The sequence below is a fragment of the Pelodiscus sinensis genome, chromosome 8, assembly GCF_052426305.1.
Source record: "Pelodiscus sinensis isolate ZL-2025 chromosome 8, ASM5242630v1, whole genome shotgun sequence".
NCBI lineage: Eukaryota > Metazoa > Chordata > Testudines > Trionychidae > Pelodiscus > Pelodiscus sinensis.
In genome coordinates this window covers 15,816,062-15,837,068 of record NC_143059.1, presented here as the reverse complement: position 1 = coordinate 15,837,068, position 21,007 = coordinate 15,816,062, and the positions used below count along the sequence as shown (strand labels likewise).

General features: G+C 41.4%; 1 pseudogene; it reads right to left on the bottom strand.

Annotated features, from left to right (window-relative positions):
* Nucleotides 1-9,510: 9,510 nt before the first annotated feature.
* LOC149523978 (uncharacterized) lies at nt 9,511-20,658 on the bottom strand (annotated as a pseudogene).
* Nucleotides 20,659-21,007: the final 349 nt, after the last annotated feature.

Sequence of the window (21,007 nt, the reverse complement as noted above, 5' to 3'; positions counted from 1 at the left end):
GCACACCCTGGGGCCTCATCTACACAAGACCCGGCAGGTCAGCTTAAGGTACACAACTCCAGCTAGGTTAGTCAGCTTACCTTAAGTTGATCTGTGGCAGCATCCACAGCGCAGGAGGCCAATGGGAGCACATGCTCTCATTGCCTTCCCTTACTTCCCGCAGAATGAGGAATACCAGACGCTGCCAAGGACTGCCCTCAGCGTTCAATTTATGGGTCTACATTAGACCTGCTAAAGTGAACACTAGAAGATCGACCTCCAGCAATGCCCTGAATGCTTGAAGAGATGGAGAGCAGCAAGGAACTTTCTGACATTTTTGTTGTTCTAGCTAAGGGTATGTCTACACAGCAACATTATTTCGAAATAACTAGCGTTATTTTGAAATAACTTAGTCCGCGTCTACGCAGCGGGCAATTATTTCAAAATAATGTCAAAATACTGTCAAGCAGGAGGACTTCTTCCTCTGACTCCTGTAACCTTCATTGTATGAGGAGTAAGGGAAGTCGGAGGTAGAGCGCTCTATTTCGAAATAAGTGCTGTGTAGACACTCCCTATTTTGAAATAAACTATTTAAAAATAAGCTACACAATTGATGTAGCTCAATTTGCATAGCTTATTTCAAGTTAAGCCCCCCTGTGCAGATGCTCCCTAAGTGAGTTAATTCATATTTCACTGTCTACAAATATTCTGCAATATTCATGAAAGAATTGAATCTTCTGCTCCTCTCAGTAAATTCAGAACTCGCTAGAACATGTGACAAAAAACACATAGAAACATTCAAAAGAAATACATTCTAAAATGCAACAGATTTCTCCCCCTCATCCAATATTCACCAGCTCTAGCTGGATCTCAAATTGCCAGTGCCTTTGTCCCTGATACTTAAGAAAGTAAGTATAATTATTTTAGCAATTTTAATTCAGATTTTATTGAAGCTGAAGGCACTTTGTGTTTTTGTGGTTTCAATTTACTTTGAAACAAAAACTAGCATTAGGTATCTTCAATTGAGTCGCACAATCTAGAGTGATGCCAGCATTTGAAAACTGCATTCTCTGGCTTAAATTCATGCTTGTGCTGAGGTCATGCACAAGGCCACTGATTCACTTAGATCTGATTTTATCCCTGTTTTGAGCAGGGACCCTGACACAGTGATGAAAACCAACCTATGTGAATTAAAAAACATCCTACAGCCCAAACAGCAGTGTGTATGACTTTGCATGCCACTTAGAAAATATTACTCCTTAATATATGTAGGGAAATGAAACAAATCAGACTGTTCCTTAAGGCAGCCCCAAAACATTGGCAAGACCACTGATGAAGCCAGTTAGATGTGGGGGGAGGGAGAGATAGCACTCTAGAAATACGACCAACTACTGATAGGCCAATTGTCAATGTTAGCTAGATATTCTTGTCTGGAGATAGACATATACATTAGGGATACAACTGCTCAGAAAGCAAAACCATCCTGCAGTGATTTTCACATTAATTGATATGGAAGAAAAAAGTCCTGGCTTATTCTAATTGTGCTTGTTAGAAAAACTATCCAAAATCCACATAGATGAATCCTTTATCAGCCTGAGCTATCTACTTTTCCATATGTACAGGCTGAACCTCTCTAGTCCAGCAACCTCTGGACCTGAGAGGTTCTAAACTAGAAAATTTGCTGGACCATGGAAGGTCACTATTATCTAGAAGTATTACCAACATTCCACTGCTTACTAGGATCATAGAAGACATGTAGGGGTAAATTAGAGCTAAATAACAGCACAGAACACAGAGCCAGGTCTGATGGCTATAAACAAACTTTATGGGACTGTGGGAAATTTGGCCACACCCATGATAAGTGGACATCTGACTAACTAAAATTATGCCGGACCACAGATGTGGCCAGACCAGAGCGGTCGAACCTGTGTTATGAATTTGAGTGAGTGCACGGGCAACAGATTAATATGAAATATTCAACAATGGTAATTTGAGTTTAATTTTGTGCAATGAAGAAGTTTTCAGAGGCTTCCCCATAGCCCTGCAGATGGGGACAATTGGGCATCTATGAACAAGAAGCTGCATGCTGATTTGTTGAAATCACGTGTCTGGGCTAAGTAGTGACACACAAACCTCAGGGCCTTCAGCCACACAAGAAGTGAATTATGAGGCAACAAAGTACACTCTGGAGTGTCTTTTTGTGATTATGGACTTGACCTGTGGTAGTATAAAAACAACAAACAATGATTTCAAAGTCAGTAATAAAAAGCCAGACGTGGTCATTTACAGCAGCCCAGATAGGAATTCCTATATATGAGTAGAGTAGGCACCTTCATCCTGAAAATTACCATTTAAAAATAAACAAAGCTCCAAAAAACACCATCAAGAAAAAAACAAAAAAAGAGCATGTCCAGTTGGGTGGGAACTTCAGAAGGGGGTTTATTCATTTTTCCACGGCTTCTATTATTGTGAGTGGTGGAAAGTGCTAGAGGGCTCTGGTGTGCATGTGACTCACAAAGTATGCTAGGGGAATGCACAGATTATTCCATCCCCTTGGAATCTTCCCTCCCAAGTGTCTAATCTGCATCTGACAGCACAGTTGGTGAGGTGCTTCTCTCTGATAGTAGCTTGGTCCACCAATGGGCCAGTTGAGAACTCCACATGGCACAGGTCATTGGGCTACATCTACTTGGTAACGTGGGCTATGCTCCATAACATTTTAGACCTCTTCTCTGCTCCTTGTAGAACTTTACATCAAGCTTCAAGGCACTCAAGGGCCAAGATATCTAAAACATCAACTAAGGATCTGGGGTGAAGACCATGGCAGCCAACTCTGCTCTGCAGGCACAAGAGAAGTCTCTACAAGGGCAAAGCTTGCCTGTACAGGTGACAGGGCTTTTTCAAAGACTAACCTGACATTGTGGACTTCACAGGACTAAGGTCTCTCACAGACCTTACCACTTCCCACTCAAAGTGCAAAGAACATTCCCCCCACCCTTCTTTCTGTAACAAACACATGATAATGTACATCTCTATATATTAAACAGGAAATTCCAAAGCAAGACTCTCAGGTGAACACACTTCTCTCCCTGGGGAAAGGACGAGAGAGCAAACATGCATGTGTGCGGAGGAGGCGTGGGGGGGAAGGATGTTAGTCACATTGCTTCATGCATGACTGGTTGGGGCTCAGAAATAACTGTGATGAATGTGGTACAAGAGCCTATAGATTAGAACGGACAGTGTCACTAGCATGCAGCTGTCTCTGCTGTCAGGAGAGTAAGAGGATTGCCATGGTGACTAGATCCTGCCTGGCAGGAGATGGGAGGAGGAATGAGGGAGATATGCAGACTCCTTGCAATCTTCCTCACCTTGCATGAGGGTCACCACAATTTGGTAACGTCCTCAGGACATGGCCTTTTCACGTCAATGGAAGTTTGCCTGAATAAAATCTAGGCCACATTTTGCATGAAGGACACATTTAATAATAGTTTATAAAGGGCTAATGCAGGATGACTCTATGATTTTAAATGAACAAATGGTCTCAGGACAGTGTTGTTGAATAGTAAATTTAAAGAAAGCAAAGACAAATAGGAATATTATGCAAGTAAAACAAATGTTAACATAAAAAAAACCCCCAAAAGCATTGGCATGTAGGCCTAATGTGCATCCACAGTGAGACTCTTTCTCAGGGGATTGGATCAGAGAGGTGAATAGATCATCAGGCTGGAAAGAGAATGTCTGTGTTAACTAAGACCAGGGCGAACCCCCAGAGACCCATTTACGATGGGTAATGTAAGCCTGGAACATAAGATGAGGTAATGAGTAAGCCATGTGTAGACAGAACATGCTGCATAGGAATTGGTACCTACAAAGTGACCAAGCCAGCCTCCAAATGTGTGATGCAATGTACAATAAATGCAGTGTAATGTGTAAATGTATAGAAAGGAGAAAGGTTTGCTGTGCAACTTTGCCATATGCCAGACAAAGGAACTTGATTGTGTCCTGTCTTCCTAGCACTTTTGCCAAATAACTTGGGTACTGCGCTGTATTTGGACCAGCACTTTGTTTTGAAAATCCTGCAGATGAAAAGTGATCTGGTTTAAACTCCCCTTTAGTACCTGATTGTTCCCAGTGGTCCTGCTGGAAGATGAATGTGAATATGTGCCTGGATTACAAAGCACACTCCTTCATTGGCTTTGCCATCCTGGAAACTCCCCGAATTTAAATCATCTTCCTTCCTGTCAGGGATCTGCCGCCACTAATTTAACAGGGCTGCATGAAAGAGCAGACAGGTTTTCTCAGTGTGCGCTTGTTGTGTCAGAAGGGCAATGATGCAGCTGGGAGCAAGATGGAGAAAAATCATTTTAGAAAAGGTAAGCTCGCTAAGCAGGAAAGATCTTTTGGGATGTATTGGGAAGAGGCTGGACCTTTAATGAGATTTCAGTCCGGGGAAATACTCACAGACCATTTTAATTAGCTAGCTAATGTGTTCTCTTCGGACACTGCTGCAGCAAGCTGTAAATGAAGGCATCAGAGGGAAAGCTAACAAATGCTTTGCAGTCAGTCTTGAGAAGACATCAGCTGAACTTCAAGAGATTTAAGCGTCACATTGCTGTATGTTTATACATATTAATACCAGACATCTTGAGAGGGAAACAGATGTTTAGTATTTTTCACAGGTGACGGGCTCTTTACTATGCACTGTGCAGCCTAAGAACTCCGGGGGCAGTTACTGGAATAGTTCTTTGGGCTACAGCTCAAACGTAATTAACATCCCATAGAATGAACATTGTGCAGTGGGGTGTGATCTGTGGATCACTGCTCTCTCCCACTCTAGATGTGGGACCAGCGCTTCATTCCTGGCCACCACAGTCTGCATCAGATCACTTTTCCAACTCAGTCTCAACAAGGAAAGGGTGGAGACTCCACCCCAAGCTCACCGACAATGAAAAAGCTGCCCCAGCTCCCTGCGTGACCATAATGCATTCATACTTTTTTTCTAAAGGACCAAAGTGGGATTCTCCTCTGGGATTCAGTTTGTCCTAAATTATTGGGAGCAATGCCATTGGCTTCGAGGGGTCCCAAAGCCAACTCTGCTAACATCACCTTGGAAGTGTGAACCTAGCACTTCTTTGCATAAGCACCAACTCTGTGGGTGCTCCAGGACTAGAACACCCATCAACAAAGATCAGCAGGTGCTCCGCACCCTGCAGCAGCCAAGCAACCCCTCACCAAGGTACATGGGGCCTGGCTGAGCTCCCTCTGGCCAGAGCAGAGGTCAGTACCTACGCTTCTTTGTGTTGCAACCTCCAGAGATCTCCCTGGCCAAAGAGCACGAGATATCAGTTGAGTGTGAGATGAAGCCTGAACAGAAACCTTACCCATCTTGAGACAATATTCTGCACTAACTTGCCTCCTTGGGAGGATGCTACTTTTAACTCCACTTGTCTCACATAGAAAATGATGTTTTTACCCATCAGTTGGACATTATTCCCAGTTGACTCTTTTAAAGCTTCTGGGCTGCTGCAATTAAGAAAAAAATATGTGGTAAGGTTTCATAGAAAGTCTCCATCTAAAGTCAATATTCGCATAAGGATATATCAGTTTTTTAGAAAGAGATTGGTTAAAATATTCTCATTGTTTTAATTAGGGAGGTTTCCCATGTAGTAGGTCAGTTCCTTCATAGCTCCATTGAAATCTATGAAAATAATAATGTCCATCATTTTCAGGGAGTGACACCTACTCACAAAAGATCTGGCCGCCTGAGCTTGACTCTCAGGTTTAGATTTCAATGGGCCTCAAAATTCAAAGTGAAAGTTATTCAAAGTAGCTGCATTTGACTCACTTAAACAATACTCTGCCAGTGGTGCATCTTGGTCCCTCCTTTTCTTTTTCTGTCATACAATTCTTTAGTAACTTTAGGCTTTGGGTTTTTTGTAGGGTGGTTAGGTGGTATTTAGTGACTTGTGATATACAGCTGGTCAGTTGATCTGATGGTCCCTTCTGGCCTTCAATTTGATGACTTCATTTCATGTTGCAATCAATTATTCCACCTTGTTTCAATGAAAAAAAATATCAGCCAACCCAGGTTCATTTGAAACATATTCAAACAGGTGGAATGAAGTGTTAGAAACAAATCCTAAATTAAAACAGAACAAATAACAACCGAGTGTTATCGAGGTTCAAGTTTCATTGCAAACATTTCACACAGCTTTAACTCAAATCAGATTTTTCATTCTGATCATATTAGCTGTAACTTTATCATAGCAAACCTCAGAGTTTTTCCCCAGTTCTCCTGCCAATATTGGATTTTTATCCTTGAAATCACCCAAAACAAACACCTCTCAAATTACTCCTTAACACATTTCTTTCAAGTAGTCTAACTCTGTTAAAGGTTTTCATTTGGCAGTAATCAAAACATTCTTAGAAATCCCAGGATAAGAAAAATTACAGTCTCAACTTCTATTCCTTTGTCCTTAGGCACTTTACAGCTGAAAGGACCATGCAACACAATGTTTGAAAGGAATGGAGAATGTGGACACTTTTGGAAGGTGGAAACATTTTGCTAGGTTAAAATAAGGCATGCCTTATTTTCTACTTTGGAATTCCTTTCTTTGATATATTTATGGTGGCACAGAGAAAAGTGAATAATCTTCCTTAGGGAATTGTAGGCTTTGTAAAGGTTCAAAGTTAGTTTCAAGGCTGCATCTCAGTCCATGACAGATTATTATGATAAATCAGTAAGATTAGGGAACCTGAAACTAAGGATCTGCATGATTAAGGTACCTTTACAAAGAGAGGAGTCCAATGCCCTAGCTAGTATTATATGTAAGTGTTAGAACTGACATCTGGATCACTGAAAAAGGAATAGGGCACTTAGGCTACGTCTATACTGGCCAGTCTTGTGCAAGAATATATGCAAATGAGGCGTGGTGATGAATATCACCACATCTCATTTGCATACTTAATGAACCGCCATTTTGCACAAGGGGCTTTTGGCAAGAAGAAGCAGTCTACACTGCTCCTTTTTGTGCAAAAGCCCCTTGTGCAAAAGTTGTGGCTTATTATGCATGCACATGAGGCGTGGTGATATTCATCGCTGTGCCTCATTTGCATACGTTCTTGTGCAAGACTGGCCAGTGTAGACATTGCTTTAGCCTTTTGGTGAAAAGGAAAAAAGAAAAGAGAACGTTAGAAGATAAGGGAAAAAGAGCAACAGAGAACAGATGAGAGAAGAAAAGACAAGTGAATGTCCACCTGAGACAAGGTGGACATATTATTGGGTTCCCCTTAAAGCTCAAGGTGAAGTGGTAGATGCTGCCATTTCATTTGCTAGGCACACAGCAAGAAAAATTGACACTATATTCTATTTTCTTCTTTCTTTAAATAAGACTAGAGACCACAATTTCTCCTCCCTCAGAAATCAGAAGGAAGATTTGTGAACTGCCAACAGCGTGCAGCATGCCGTATGAGACACAAATAAAGACATGGGCCCAGATCCAGAAAAGTACTTAGGTGCCTAAACCCCAGACTTGCATGCTAGGTCCCAGTTTTGGCTCCACTGTGATCCACAAAAATCCAGTCAAACCTGTAGGTGTCTAATCTACCCTGGTGCTTAAGTTTTCAGGGTAAAAACTCCTTTGGTGTCTAAGTTCCTGGCTTTGCAAATGCATACTGCTCTCCTATCCAGGCATCTGACTGCCTGTACTGCATTAGCCTAGAGGGATTCAAGAATGAAGTGAAGATGAGCATTTTCTACCTATGCAGGCCCTGGTCAATTAGGTGTGCTCAGAAGCCATCCATCATGTTGGGCCTCATTCAAACTCTGGGGGTAGCAGGAGGAGGGTTGGTGAACTTTTTTGCCCAGTGGTTAGAGCACTCCTCCAGGATATGGCAGACACAGGTTCAATTCTTCCCCTCTGTGACTCAAGGAAAACAAGGATTTGAATATGAGGGGTCTCCTGGAGATTGCTAATGGCTGAGCTATGGGATATTCTGATGTGGGGCACAAACTCAGTCTCCCCTGTGGATAAATAATGAAAGAAAGATTTGAGCAGGGTTCTTTCACCTTTCAGGTGGGTTTTCTGGATACGGGGTTAAAGAGTCATGGTCTCTCTCTTTGTGATCCAACGATTGTTCCACTGTGGATTAATTTTAAATAGTTGTAGCAGTGTATCTACCACCTAAGCACCCTCTTGTGGCCAGGTCCTGCTAATCAGTTTTCCCTCAAAAGGATGCTTAGACAGACACATTTTATGAAGATTTCTGATGATAACATACCACTCCTTGGGGTTTAGGTTTATCACAGAAAATAACTCCAACTCCCAATTTAAAGTCCCACTGTCATGATCGTGCGGGTTAGCCAGCAGCCCAGGGACTAAGGGGTTAACTATGTCCCTTACCTAGCCAGGTAGAGTGGCCAGTAGGAATGTAGGTAGGAATTTCAAACTGGGACAAAGGACATTTTTGGTTTTTTCCTCCTTTGTTCTGGAGGCAGTTCTCTCCAGCTATTGAGGGGGACAGACACGGTGGCTGTGTCTACATTGGCAATATTTTGCACAAAAACTTGCTGCCTCTCTACACTGGCTGTGTGTTCTTGCACAGGAACACTGGCGTTCTAATGTAAGAAATCAGTGCTTCTTGCTCGAGAACTATGACGCTCCCGCTCAGGAATAAGCGCTCTTGCGCAAGTGTTCTTATGCAAGAGGCTAGTGTAGACAGGCAACATGAATTTCTTGGCAAGAAAGCCCGATGGCTAAAATGGCCATCAGAGCTTTCTTGCACAAGAGAGCATCTACACTGGCACGGATGCTTTTGCGCAAAAGCACATGCCAGTGTAGACGCTCTCTTGCACAAATACTTTAACGCAAAAACTCTTGCGTTAAAAGTATTTGCGCAAAATCTTGCCAATGTAGTTGTAGCCTATGTCTCCCTCCAAGAAAAGACTCCTTCTTCACTTTCTGTAAGTAGGGTAAAATTAGATAAATCCATTACGTTTTATTGTTTTATGTTTGGGGTATGGGGTCTGCTGTCTGTGCACTTTTTAAAAGATGTTTGGCTTTTCTTTGTAACTAAGTTCTAGGCCCATGGAGTTTCTCCATGAGTATATTACTTGTTACTTTTCCATCTAGTTATTATACTTGCAACAGGAATAGTGTGGTGATAATAAAAGTTTTCTCTTTTCCTTTTATTAACCTGGTATTGGTTAATGGTGGAGTCCTGCTTTTTACTTTAGGGGTGAGATTTTCCCAAATGGTCTCTCCCCTGGTTTCTTTATTAATTTGGGTGGTGGCAGCGGAAGTCTTATTCCCAAAATCTAGGGTTGTAAGATTTTGGGGGGAAGTTTTATACCAAATCCTGATAGATAAGGTTTTGGGGTACACTTGCTGGCCCTCACTTCTGCATTTATCATGCTAGAGTGGGAAAGGAGCCATGACACCCACAAACAAATATTACTTTTCCTATTACCAGGGCCCTTGACTGGAGGGCTTTTGACTTTTTTTCTCTTGCTTGCCCTGGGTCTCTTCTGCCTTAGCAGGCAACTCCCAGCCCTTCCTGGCTTGAGTCTTCATCCCGCATCCCAGGACTATGCTGGATTCTGCTCTCTTCAAGCAATCTTTGTTCCTTCTGAGCATTTTCCCTTAATTGCAGCTTTCTACTGCCCTTTACAGGGAATGACCTGATCCCACTTAGGTCCTCATCATCGTCCTCTACAACCTAGGGGCAAACGACCATTTTATAGTCATCTAACAATTAGGTGCTGTGACACTCAGCATTGGAACGCCGATGTCTCCTGTTGAACTCCATCCTCAGTCCCTGTCCCAAGAAGTTATTTCATTAATATTGTCAAGAGATTTTTGTTGATAAGGATGCACAGCTATTTATTGAAAGTTTCTATTTTGCTCACCAACATGAAATTTGTTATGGAAACTCACTGGGGGCGGGGGGAGAAGCTGGCACTCAGCAAACAAAATGTAACAGCAATGTGGTATGCCAGGGCATGAAGCCACCGGAAAACACAAACTAGTAAAGAATGCTACGGCACATGCCTCATTACCATGGACAACAGCATACCAGACCTGCCATTTACTTCTTGTGCTGGCTTCCCATTGCCAAATCAAATGTTGGTCCCGATCTTGAAGGCGCTCTATAGCCTGCATCCAGCATCTCCACAAGATCACCCAAAGCTTCAGGACATTGTTCACACATAAGGGAACTTTTCTACCATAAGAGGAGAGTTCACCTGTAAAAGAAATGGGACTTTTAGGCTATGTAACAAACACCCACAAAAATCAAGACCAACACAAGCTTCACCACCTTCTGCTCCAAGTACGAAAAGCACTTCTTCAATCAGCCTTCTATAACTAACACACAGCAGAGTTTCAGAGGGGCAGCCGTGTTAGTCTGTAACTGGAAAAAACTTAAAAAACAATGAATAGTCTAGCAGCATCTTAGAAACTAACAAAACATTTAGATGGTATCATGAGCTTTCATGGGCACAACCCACAGCAGAATGTACACAAGTCACAACCAAACCCCGAATCCTACCAAAACCAAAGCACTATGTTGCACATGACAGATGTGTGGTCACATCACATTCCTTAATTCACTCCTGGTGGGTGTGCAAGTGCTGTGGTGATAAGAGTGGTATAAGAACCTCTATAAGTGATGAGGGTTATACCCGCAGAACAAAATGAAAGAGTCCGCCACTGAGGTAAGGGTTTAGTTGTACATGGTCAGATAAGTAAGGTTAATAAGTTTACTACTATAGATGAAAAATATGCCAACCGCATGCTTAGCTCATGAGGGGAGGGAGAATTTTGCACAGATTTAAAACCATGAAAAAGTGTAGCTGCCAACAAATAACTATATTTGCAGGAATAAAAGCTCCTCTCCAAACATGTATTCAAATAAACTGTCCACTTGAATATTCTCAAAAAAGCAATAGAAAAGGGATAGGAGCACTTCACATTTGAATTCCTAGATGGATTTAGCAAAATGGTGGACAAGCACATTCCCCTACATCTACCTCTAGTCACAACTGTTGATTGAAAGGGGAAAAGATAGGACCAGGAGCCATAACACAGCATCTTGGAGACAGGCCACCGAGGTACATGCTGAAACACTTTGTGAGCTGGGGAAGCATCTCAGATGGTAGTAGCATTGATCTATGTGCACCATGACACCAACTCAACCTTTTCACACTGTTATTAGCTTTCAGCTGGAGCAACGAAATACCCCCCACCCTCAGTTCCAAAGGCAGATGTTGTAAAGCAGTATAAAACCCGCCATGCTGTGAGAAGTCAAACTGCCCTCGGGGGGAACCAGGGAAGCTAAATGAGATTTGAATGTTAATCAGTGAGGACTGACCTTTTCCATTAAGTAGCTAATACATCTCCAGAAGACAGTGTGGTACCTATGATACCCTACCAATAGGGCAAGCAGACAAGCTGTGAGTCTCTTAGAATTAATTAACAGTCTCTCATATGAACAATTAGATGGGTTTCCTATTTTTGAACAACATTTTCAAGGTCATCTGTAAGCTCATATCTACTTTATTCCATTATAAATAAGGAACTAGAGTGGAATTAAAAAACACAGGGCCAGAATCTCTGTTGATATATATTAGTGTAGTACCCTTGAGTTTGATAAAGTTGTACTTGTTGACACCAGCTGAGAATCTGGTCTGTGGTCAATAGGTCACAACCATCTGTGGCACTCAGAATTGTGTGCATAAAGAGGAAGGATTTCCAGTGGCATGAGTCTGGGACTCAGGATGCCTGAGTTTAGTTCCCTATTCCACTGAATCTTTCTGTCCCGCAGATTCCCATCTGTGAAATGGGAATTATACTTTTTTTCCTCAGAGGGGGTGTTGTGGCCAGAAATACAGTGCATAGTTAATCTGTGGAACTCTTCTTCACACAGCGCATAGTTAATCTCTGGAACTCCTTGCCTGAGGAGGTTGTGAAGGCTAGGACTATCACAGGGTTTAAAAGAGAACTAGATAAATTCATGGAGGTTAAGCCTATAAATGGCTATTAGCCAGTATGGGTAAGGAATGGTGTCCCCAACCTCTGTTTGTCAGAGGGGGGAGATGGATGGCAGGAGAGAGATTGCCTGATCATTACCTGTTTGATTCACTCCCCCTGGGAAACGTGGCATTGGCCACTGTCGGTAGACAGGGTACTGGGCTGGATGGACCTTTGGTCTGACCCAGTATGGCCATTCTTATGTTCTTATTTAAAAAAATATTGTGAGACATTTGGATGCTGTTGTAATGAGATCCAGAGAAGCACTTCAGACAGATCATGTTTAACCTTATGAGCCCCTCAGTGCTCATGGAAGGAGGGGCCATTTTTCTGGAATGTTCTTCACGCTACACAGGGGCTGTGTCTACACTGCACCCCTTTTCCAGAAAAGGGATGCAGATTAGACACTTTGGAATTGCAAATCCGCGGGGGATTTAAATATCCCCCGCGGTATTTGCATTAACATGGCTGCCGCTTTTTTCCAACTTGGGGATAAGCCGGAGAAAAGCGCCAGTCTAGATGCGAGTCTCTGGAAAATAAGCCCTTTTCAAGTAGGAATAAGAAATCCTCCGGAAAAGGGCTTATTTTCCGGAGAATCGCGTCTAGACTTGTGCTTTTCTCCGGCTTATCCCCAAGCCGGAAAAAAGCGGCAGCCATGTTAATGCAAATGCCGCGGGGGATATTTAAATCCCCTGCGGTTTTGTAATTTCGACTCGTCTCATTAGCATCCCTTTTCCGGAAAGGGATGCCAATGTAGACGTAGCCAGGAAGTATCAGTTAGGTAAATAAGTACCATACCCATTGTTCACTGGTTTTGCTATTGGACTGTGACAGCCTTGGAGGACAGAATATCTGTGTCTTTTTGAAAATCTTGGCCAGATTATTATTTCATGAAAACCATAGTTGCTTATTATATGAAAGATAAATCATATTATCATTTCCAAAAAGAAAGCAGCATAAGATGCCCATCAGGCCTTCCACCACACAGCTCTCCCACTGCACCTTATCTTTAAATTGCAGCCACCTTGCTCCTCTGCTGAGTAAATGTTACTCTGACTGAGCCATCGAAGAGGTAATGTGACTAGCTTTACTATTCATTTAGAAATTAGTATGCAACCAGAATTCACTTTTTCTGTTTTTGTCATCCAACCCATACTTGCAGAAATGAAAAGCTAGACCCCAAATTTTAAACCCTCATGTCTTAAATTAAGTGCATAAATTAGCACACTAACATACGACAGCACCAAGGGTTCTGTATACATATTCAGATAGGCGGTTAACACTCCACTGGAGAATTCAGTTTTAAAAAGCATTCAGAATATTTTTAGTTAATCATGCTACCTGACTCCAGTCCTAGAACTTATTACCCGCAAAAGCTAATGTAACAAGAGATCCGACTTAAATGATACCTCAAAAAAGTAATCATTTAAATTGACAGCAGACAAAATAGTGGGGATCCCCTGAGTCTGTGGAGTGGGCAGGCTAGTTACAAACTGAAAAGTCTGTCTAAAAAATAAGAAGAGAAAAAGAATGAAAGAGGAGTCTGCACTGATTATGAGGGGCTCTTTCATCATAAGCAGCTTCTCTCCAAAAGGGTTCTCATGGCTTGGCGCTGAGCCATGCATTAAAATGGATTTTGCTGAATGGAATCCTTAATGAGCCAAAATGAATTCTCTTCTTTCTTATGAGATTGAAAGGGATTAGGAATGAGATTGGTCCTTGTTTGACTCTCTCGCCCAAAGAGAACTGCTAAATTCACTGAAATAAAGCAGCCCAGTGAAGCCAACTGTAGATGTAATGCAAATAATAACGGGGGAGGGGCATGGAACGATCACCAAGAAGTGAGGGGACATTTTTGATTGAAACTCCCAGACAACTTATTGCAGTTTCTTCCTTTCCATGTTCTGACTGACTGAGAACTGTTTTCCAAGCATAGCAGCAAAATTATATTTTTGTGATTGACAACTCTTTTGAGCCAGATCTTCAGCTGGCCTAAAAATAGTAGAGCTGGTCAACAATTTAAAATAAATTTAAAAAAAAGCCTTTTTGGACCAAAATTGCCTTAAATTTATGTAACACTTGTTTTTTCATCAAAATGTAGATTTTCCATGAATTTGTATGTTATTTTTATCAACATTTTAATAGAAGTTTTTATCAAAAACATTATTGAAGCCATTCTTTTTGCATTTTTACCAATGGTATTTATGTGCTCTCTAACTCTAGTAAATACAGGATGATCCACAGAAGCCCGTGTTTGCTCTGGGTTTTATTTTATATGGTTGCTTTCCGTGCTGAGAAAACCAGTTACCCAAGCATTCTGATCATTGTTACATGTTCTCCTCTGAAAAGGTCAATTCAATGTCTCCATTATCTGCCCTGTGGCCAGCAAAAGCTGGGCGCAGAATAGAAAATAACTTTTTCATCAGGTGTTAATCTGCCAAGAGCACAGCATGGTCATTGTGATTTATTTCTCTGCAAATCCCCAGATCTTCTAAATTGCTTAAATTTGTCATGGCCCATGTAAATAATCCAATATTGGAGCATTTTCCCATATAAAATATTGGAAATAGAATCATCAGTATAGAGCCAAAACTTTTCTCCATCAGAGAGAGGAATTCTCCAGTTCTAATTCATTCTATGTCATATATTCCTTTCATATGATGCATTTTAGATGGCCTTAAACAATCATGCCTGGACCGTGTCCAATTAGGACAACATTTACAACCTGCCAGGTATCTGAAGGATATAATCTGCTTTGCATATAATTTTGCCCAGCATAGCCACCTTCTTTTTAAATATGGAAATGGAACCAACAGAAATTTCCAGCAGGCAATAGTCCATATATCCTGTATGTTTGAATCAAGATGGATCTTTCTACAGTTGAGGCAGGCAAATACCAATCCATGGGCTGGATCTAGATCTCTTTGGTTAGCCCCTGGCAAGCTGTCACTGCTATATTTACCTGCACTTCTACAGATATAACCAATTTCAGCTCCCATTGGCTGCAAATAGCCGTTCCCAGCCAATGGAAACTGTGGAAAGGGGCAAACTCTGGTGAACTTCTGCTGTTTTATTATCCCCTCTTGTTCTATGTCATGAGTTTTAATCTCTGGAAGTCCCTACATTTGACTTAAGGATGAGATCAGGCACTTGACACATTGGAGGAGCCCTGGAACCATATGAGGAAGATTAATGTTGCAGCCACATAAAGACATGGGGAACCTCCCTGTAAAGGAAATGTTTGGATTCATCTAGAACATTCTCAATGGGGATTCAACTTTAAACATTCTAGTGTTGCCATTTTACACCTCTTTGGAATGCAGGAACAAGAAAAATCTTAGATGGATTGTAATTTCAATATGTACAATGCATGCATAATTACTTAACTTATTTAATTAGAGCTGTCAACTCTCCTGCTATTAATATTTCAGAGCTAATGATAGGTGCAAGAAAAAAAAGTGCTAAAAAGAAATAACATTCAGCTTGTCATTATTATGGAGTTCTGCATGTGCACAGCTCTTTCACTCAGAATAACCTACTTTGTTTTTCCTTTTTTAATGTTCACCTGCCACCCAATTAATATTGAATGGGCTGCATACCCACAATGTCTTTGTCCTCTGACCATGGCTAAGTTGTTTTCAACACTCTAGTCCTTATAGATTACAAAATAATTGAAATGGGGATCAGACATTCTGAAAGAGGTCTGCTTGGCTATGTCTAGACAATGGCACTATTTCAGGATACTGGAAGTATCCCAAAATAGCTATTCCGTGTCTTTAAATGCACCCGTTATTTTGAAATAGATTTTAAAATAATGGGCATGCTATTTCAGTGTCCCTGTAAACTTGCTATCTGAATATACTGTATCACTGGAGAGCAAGTTTAGAGGAAAAACTTGCCACATTGTATTGAGCACAAGGTAGCCGTGAACATTTTTAAGTGAGGGAGCATGCTTTATGTGAAGTTGAGTCACTATTGCTAATCAGGATAAATGAACTTTTGTGACCAAGAAACGCCTCCCAGTAACCTGTTACCTGTGAATAAGCACACACAAATCCACCCTTCAGTACACGGAACAATTCAATCCATTTTGTATCTCATAGCAGCTCCTACCTCGGTAATGTTACATTATAAAAAAATATTCTGTTTATTTTCCCCTAAATGGGTTGGGATTGTTAAATAAAACAACTACTTCTGTATGTACAAATATCACAAACTACATTGGTATTGATTTTCAATTTTTCAGCAGCTTACACAGTAAGGCCCTTTGATGATGTTATATTTTTACTTCCAGATTTACTACTAATTTAGAAGAAAGGCTTAATTTATTCTCCCCTGTATCATTCCTTGTGCTTGTAGTTTAGTCATGACTGCCTCTTTGCTCCCTTTCCTCTCCCCAATCTCCTGCAACATTTCATAGGAGGTGCATGTTATAGATACTGGGCAATTTTCTTACTTCTGGAAAGAGGCCACTTGGTGTATAGTTTAACTGTTCAGAACTGTTTGCGAGTAAAAATCATTAGACAGCAGCTAAATTCACATAAAGTTATCTTCCACAGAGAAGTGTGCTTCTGGAAATGAAAGAGATAGACAAATGCCATCAAAATCACAGAACACAAGAATATTTTCAATTAAAACTGATATTACATGTAGTGTACTGAGAGTTATAAAGAAAATACCTAGTCGAGCATCCATAAATGTTCCCATATTTTTGCAGTGCTAAAGGACAGAGAAAGAAATCTCTTTCTGTTCTTCTCTTTAGGAGACTTTCTTTTTTTCTTTCATATGAGTCAAAAGTCTCACTTGGCTTGTTTGTGTTTTTTAGTTCAGCTGCCATAGCAAAATGGCCTTCTGTGCTCCTTATAGCCTTGTTCTCATTGCACTTGAACCTGTTTTGTAAAGCCACATTTTTGTGTGTCTGTTTCCCTTTATACACCTTTTATTATTCTCTGTGCCTTGCCTAAAAGAGAGCAGACGGTAGTGCACACCCCCTACTGATGGCAACGTGGGGTAAGGGTCTGTATAGGTATGTCTGTTTCCAGGACCGAGGCTCCTACTTGCACATAAAGGAGCAGTTCAGGTCACTATAGGTTTCACGAGGGAGGATCTTACAAGTATGCAGAGTGCTCATGATTGTTCTGAGGGGCAATGGATGGGGAAACTCATTGACCTTCATTTCTCTCCCTGGAGCCTTAGTCTATGAATCACGGCAAGGAATCCATGAAATTCCTTTCCTGCTTGAACAAATTCTAAACCAATTCTGAAAAATAAAGTCAAACTAAATATACTCATATATACCCATCTTATTGGTGAAAGCCACCTGGAATCAATTCCAGCTGGTAAATCAAAGACAGGTAAAATTAACTCCAATTGCAGAATCTTTAAGAGCTGACAAAACCTGAGTCAGCAAGAATCCCTAGAACCAGCAAACTATAGGCTGAATGCATGGATGTGAACTGGGAATCACTGAAAGGCAAGTGATACGGAGCTACACAATGCCAATTTTATTCAGTCACTTTTTAGAGTAGGCAATTTCTCTACTGAGACAGCTTCGGTGTAGTTAGTTTCAATCAAGGATCTCTCTAATACTTGTATATCAATGCTCCAGCTATATCAGTGTGCTATTTCATTGCAAAAATATTTCTTCTATGTTAGGTCCAGATACTGCAAGGTAATGAGCATGCTCAAACTTCCCCTCAAGTCACCCTACAGGATTTTGTTCTCCGTGAACTACAGCAAAGTACAGTACCTCAGAAAATTGCCACTGTACCAGAGATTTCTTGTCTGCTCTGGTTTATTATAAACACTTAGGCTATGTCTACACTGCTGGGGAAAGTAGGAAAAAGAGACACAAATTGCAAACCTCAATTTGCATATCTTTTTCCGCTTTTTTCCTAAAGAGGCTTTTCCAAAATTTGGCCCATCTACATAGGGCCAAATGTAGGAAAAAAGACCTCTTTTGGAACATCCCTTATTCCTCTCACTGGGGCTACGTCTAGACTGCAAGCTTCTTTCAAAAGAGTGTCTAGACTACAACCAGTACTTTCAAAAAAGCAAGCCACTTTTTCAAAAGAGAGCACCCTGGCAGTCTGGATGCTCTCTTTCGAAAAAGCACAGTTTGCATTACATAGCGCCTTTTTTTGAAAGAGTACTTTTGATAAAAGGTGTTCTTCCTCATAAAACGGGCTTTTCTGCCATCAAGAAAACAGTTGCGTTCTTTCGATTTACTTTGAAAGAACACGACAGCAGTCTAGATGTAGGGCAAGTTTTTTTGAAAAAAGGTCACTTTTTTGAAAAAAACCCTGTAGTCTAGACACTCCCTGAGAGGAATACAGGGATGAAGAAAGAACATGTCTGCTTTTTTGGAAGCTCAGGTATCCTGGAAAAGCTCTGCAGTCTAGACATGTTCTAGGGGAAAAGGAGTACCTGAATTAAACTCCGGTTCTCATACCATACTGTCTTGTTACCCAGAGGCAACTCTTTTAGGATTGGGAAAGGATATTTCATCACACTGACACACGTTTTCTAGTAAAAATGTTTAATTCACTTGTAGGACAAATATGTTTTGTAAGCAAACAAGAGAGATACAAGCATCCCTCCCCTGCCACACACACATAAGAAAACATATTTTTCCCATTTGTGGCAAGTTTTACATTTCTTGAGAAGAACTGATCCCAGAGGTACCAAATGGAAATGCAGGTTTTCCATGAATGAGGCATCCATAGCACCAAGAATTTAGTGTACAACGAGGACTGCATGCATAATGGATAAGGCTGCACTTTTCTCATGGCTGTGATAGGAGTCAAATATGCCACTCTTGTTACGCTTGTTTTTTGTTTATTCAGTATGCATGACTGTTGATGATTTGGGATTGTTGCATACGGTTGCGTGGCTGGATGTGTTGTTAGACATTCAAATAAATTTTACTTAAGGGTGGATTTAAGCACTCAACTGAAGGGAACCTGAGCTAGCAACAAGGAGTGAGTAAGGAGAATGAGGTTCTCTTCCCTAGCAATAGGAGGCCAAAAGAAAGCCTGTTAACCCAGAACAACGAGATGTCCTGTTGCACTTTATAGACTAACAGATTTATAGGAGCATAAGCTTTTGTGGGCAAAGACCCACTTCATCATATGCTTATAGTGGAAATTCCAGAGGCAGGTATAAATATACAGGCATAAGAAAAGAGTTCCAATCAAGAGTAAGGTTAGAGATAATGAGGTCAATTCAGTCAGGGAGGATGAGGCCCACTTCTAGCAGCTGATGTGGAGGTGTGAATACCAAGAGAGGAGAAATTGCTTTTGTAGTTGTCTATCCATTCATAGTCTTTGTTTAATCCTAAACTGATAGTATCAAATTTGCAGATCAATTGTAGCTCTGCAGTTTCTCTCTGAAGTCTGTTTTTTAATTTTTTTTATTGCAGGATGGCTACTTTTAAATCTGCTACTGTGTGTCCAGGGAGATTGAAGTTTTTCTACTACAGATCTTTGTGTATTGTCATTCCTGATATCTGATTTGTGTCCGTTTATTCTTTTATGTAGGGACTGTCCAGTTTGGCCGATGTATATGGCAGAGGGGCATTGCTGGCACATGATTGCATATATTACATCGGTAGATGTGCAGGTGAATGAGCCCATAATGGTGTGACTGATGTGGTTAGGTCCTCTGATGGTGTCGCTGGTGTAGAGATGTGGGCAGAGTTGGCGCAGAGGTTTATTGCAGGGATTGGTTCCAGAGTTCGAGTTACTGTGGTGCGGTGTTTAGTTGCTGGTGAGAATTTGCTTCAGGTTAGTGGGTTTTCTGTGAGCAAGGACTGCCCTACCTCCCAAGGGCTGTGAGAAAGAGGGATCATTGTCCAGCATGGGTTGTAGATCACAGATGATGCGTTGGAGAGGTTTTAGCTGGGGACTGTAGGTGATGGTGAGTGTTCTGTTATTTTCTTTGTTGGGTCTGTCTTGTAGCAGGAGGCTTCTGGGTATACGTCTGGCTCTGTTGATCTGTTTCCTCACTTCCTCAGGTGGGTATTGTAGTTTCAAGAATGGTTGGTATAGATCTTGTAGGTGTTTGTCTCTGTCTGAAGGGTTGGAACAATGAGGTTGTACCTTAGTGCTTAGCTGTAAATGATGGATCATGTGGTATGTCTGGGATGGAAGCTGGAGGCATGTAGGTAGGCATAGCAGTTCGTAGGTTTTTAGTATAGGGTGGTGTTTAAGTGACCGTCACTTATTTGCACTGTAGTATCAAGGAAGTGGATCTCTTGTGTAGACTGGTCCAGGATGAGGTTGACGGTGGGGTGGAAATTGCTGAAATCATGGGGAAATTCTTCCAGAGCCTCCTTCCCGTGGGTCCAGATGATGAAGATGTCATCAATGTAGCGTAAGTTGAGGATGGGTGCTAGTGGACGATAGCTGAGGAAGCGTTGTTCCAGGTCGGCCATAAAAATGTTGGCATATTGTGGGGCCATGCAGATGCCCATAATGGTGCCACAGGTTTGGAGGTATAAATTATCCCCAAATTTGAAATAGTTGTGTGTGAGGATAAAGTCAAAGAGCTCAGCCACCAGTTGTGCTGTGGCATCGTCAGGGATACTGTTCCTGACAGCTTGTATTCCATCTATGTGTGGGATGTTGGTGTAGAGAGCCTCTACATCCATGGTGGCTAGAATGGTGTTTTCTAGAAGATCACCAATGCATTATAGTTTTCTCAGGAAGTCAGTGGTGTCTTTGAGATAGCTGGGAGTGCTGATGGCGTAGGGTCTGAGTAGAGAATCCACATATCCAGAAAGTCCTGCAGCGAGAGTGCCAATGCCTGAGACAATGGGGCGTCCAGGATTTCCAGATTTATGGATCTTGGGTAGTAGATAGAATAACTCTGGTTGGGGCTCTAGGAATGTGTTTGTGTAGATTTGTTCCTGTGCCTGTGTAGGGACTGTCTTGAGAAGATGGTGCAGTTTCTTAGTGTAAAAGAATAAATTGACATAAATCAGATATCAGGAATGGCAA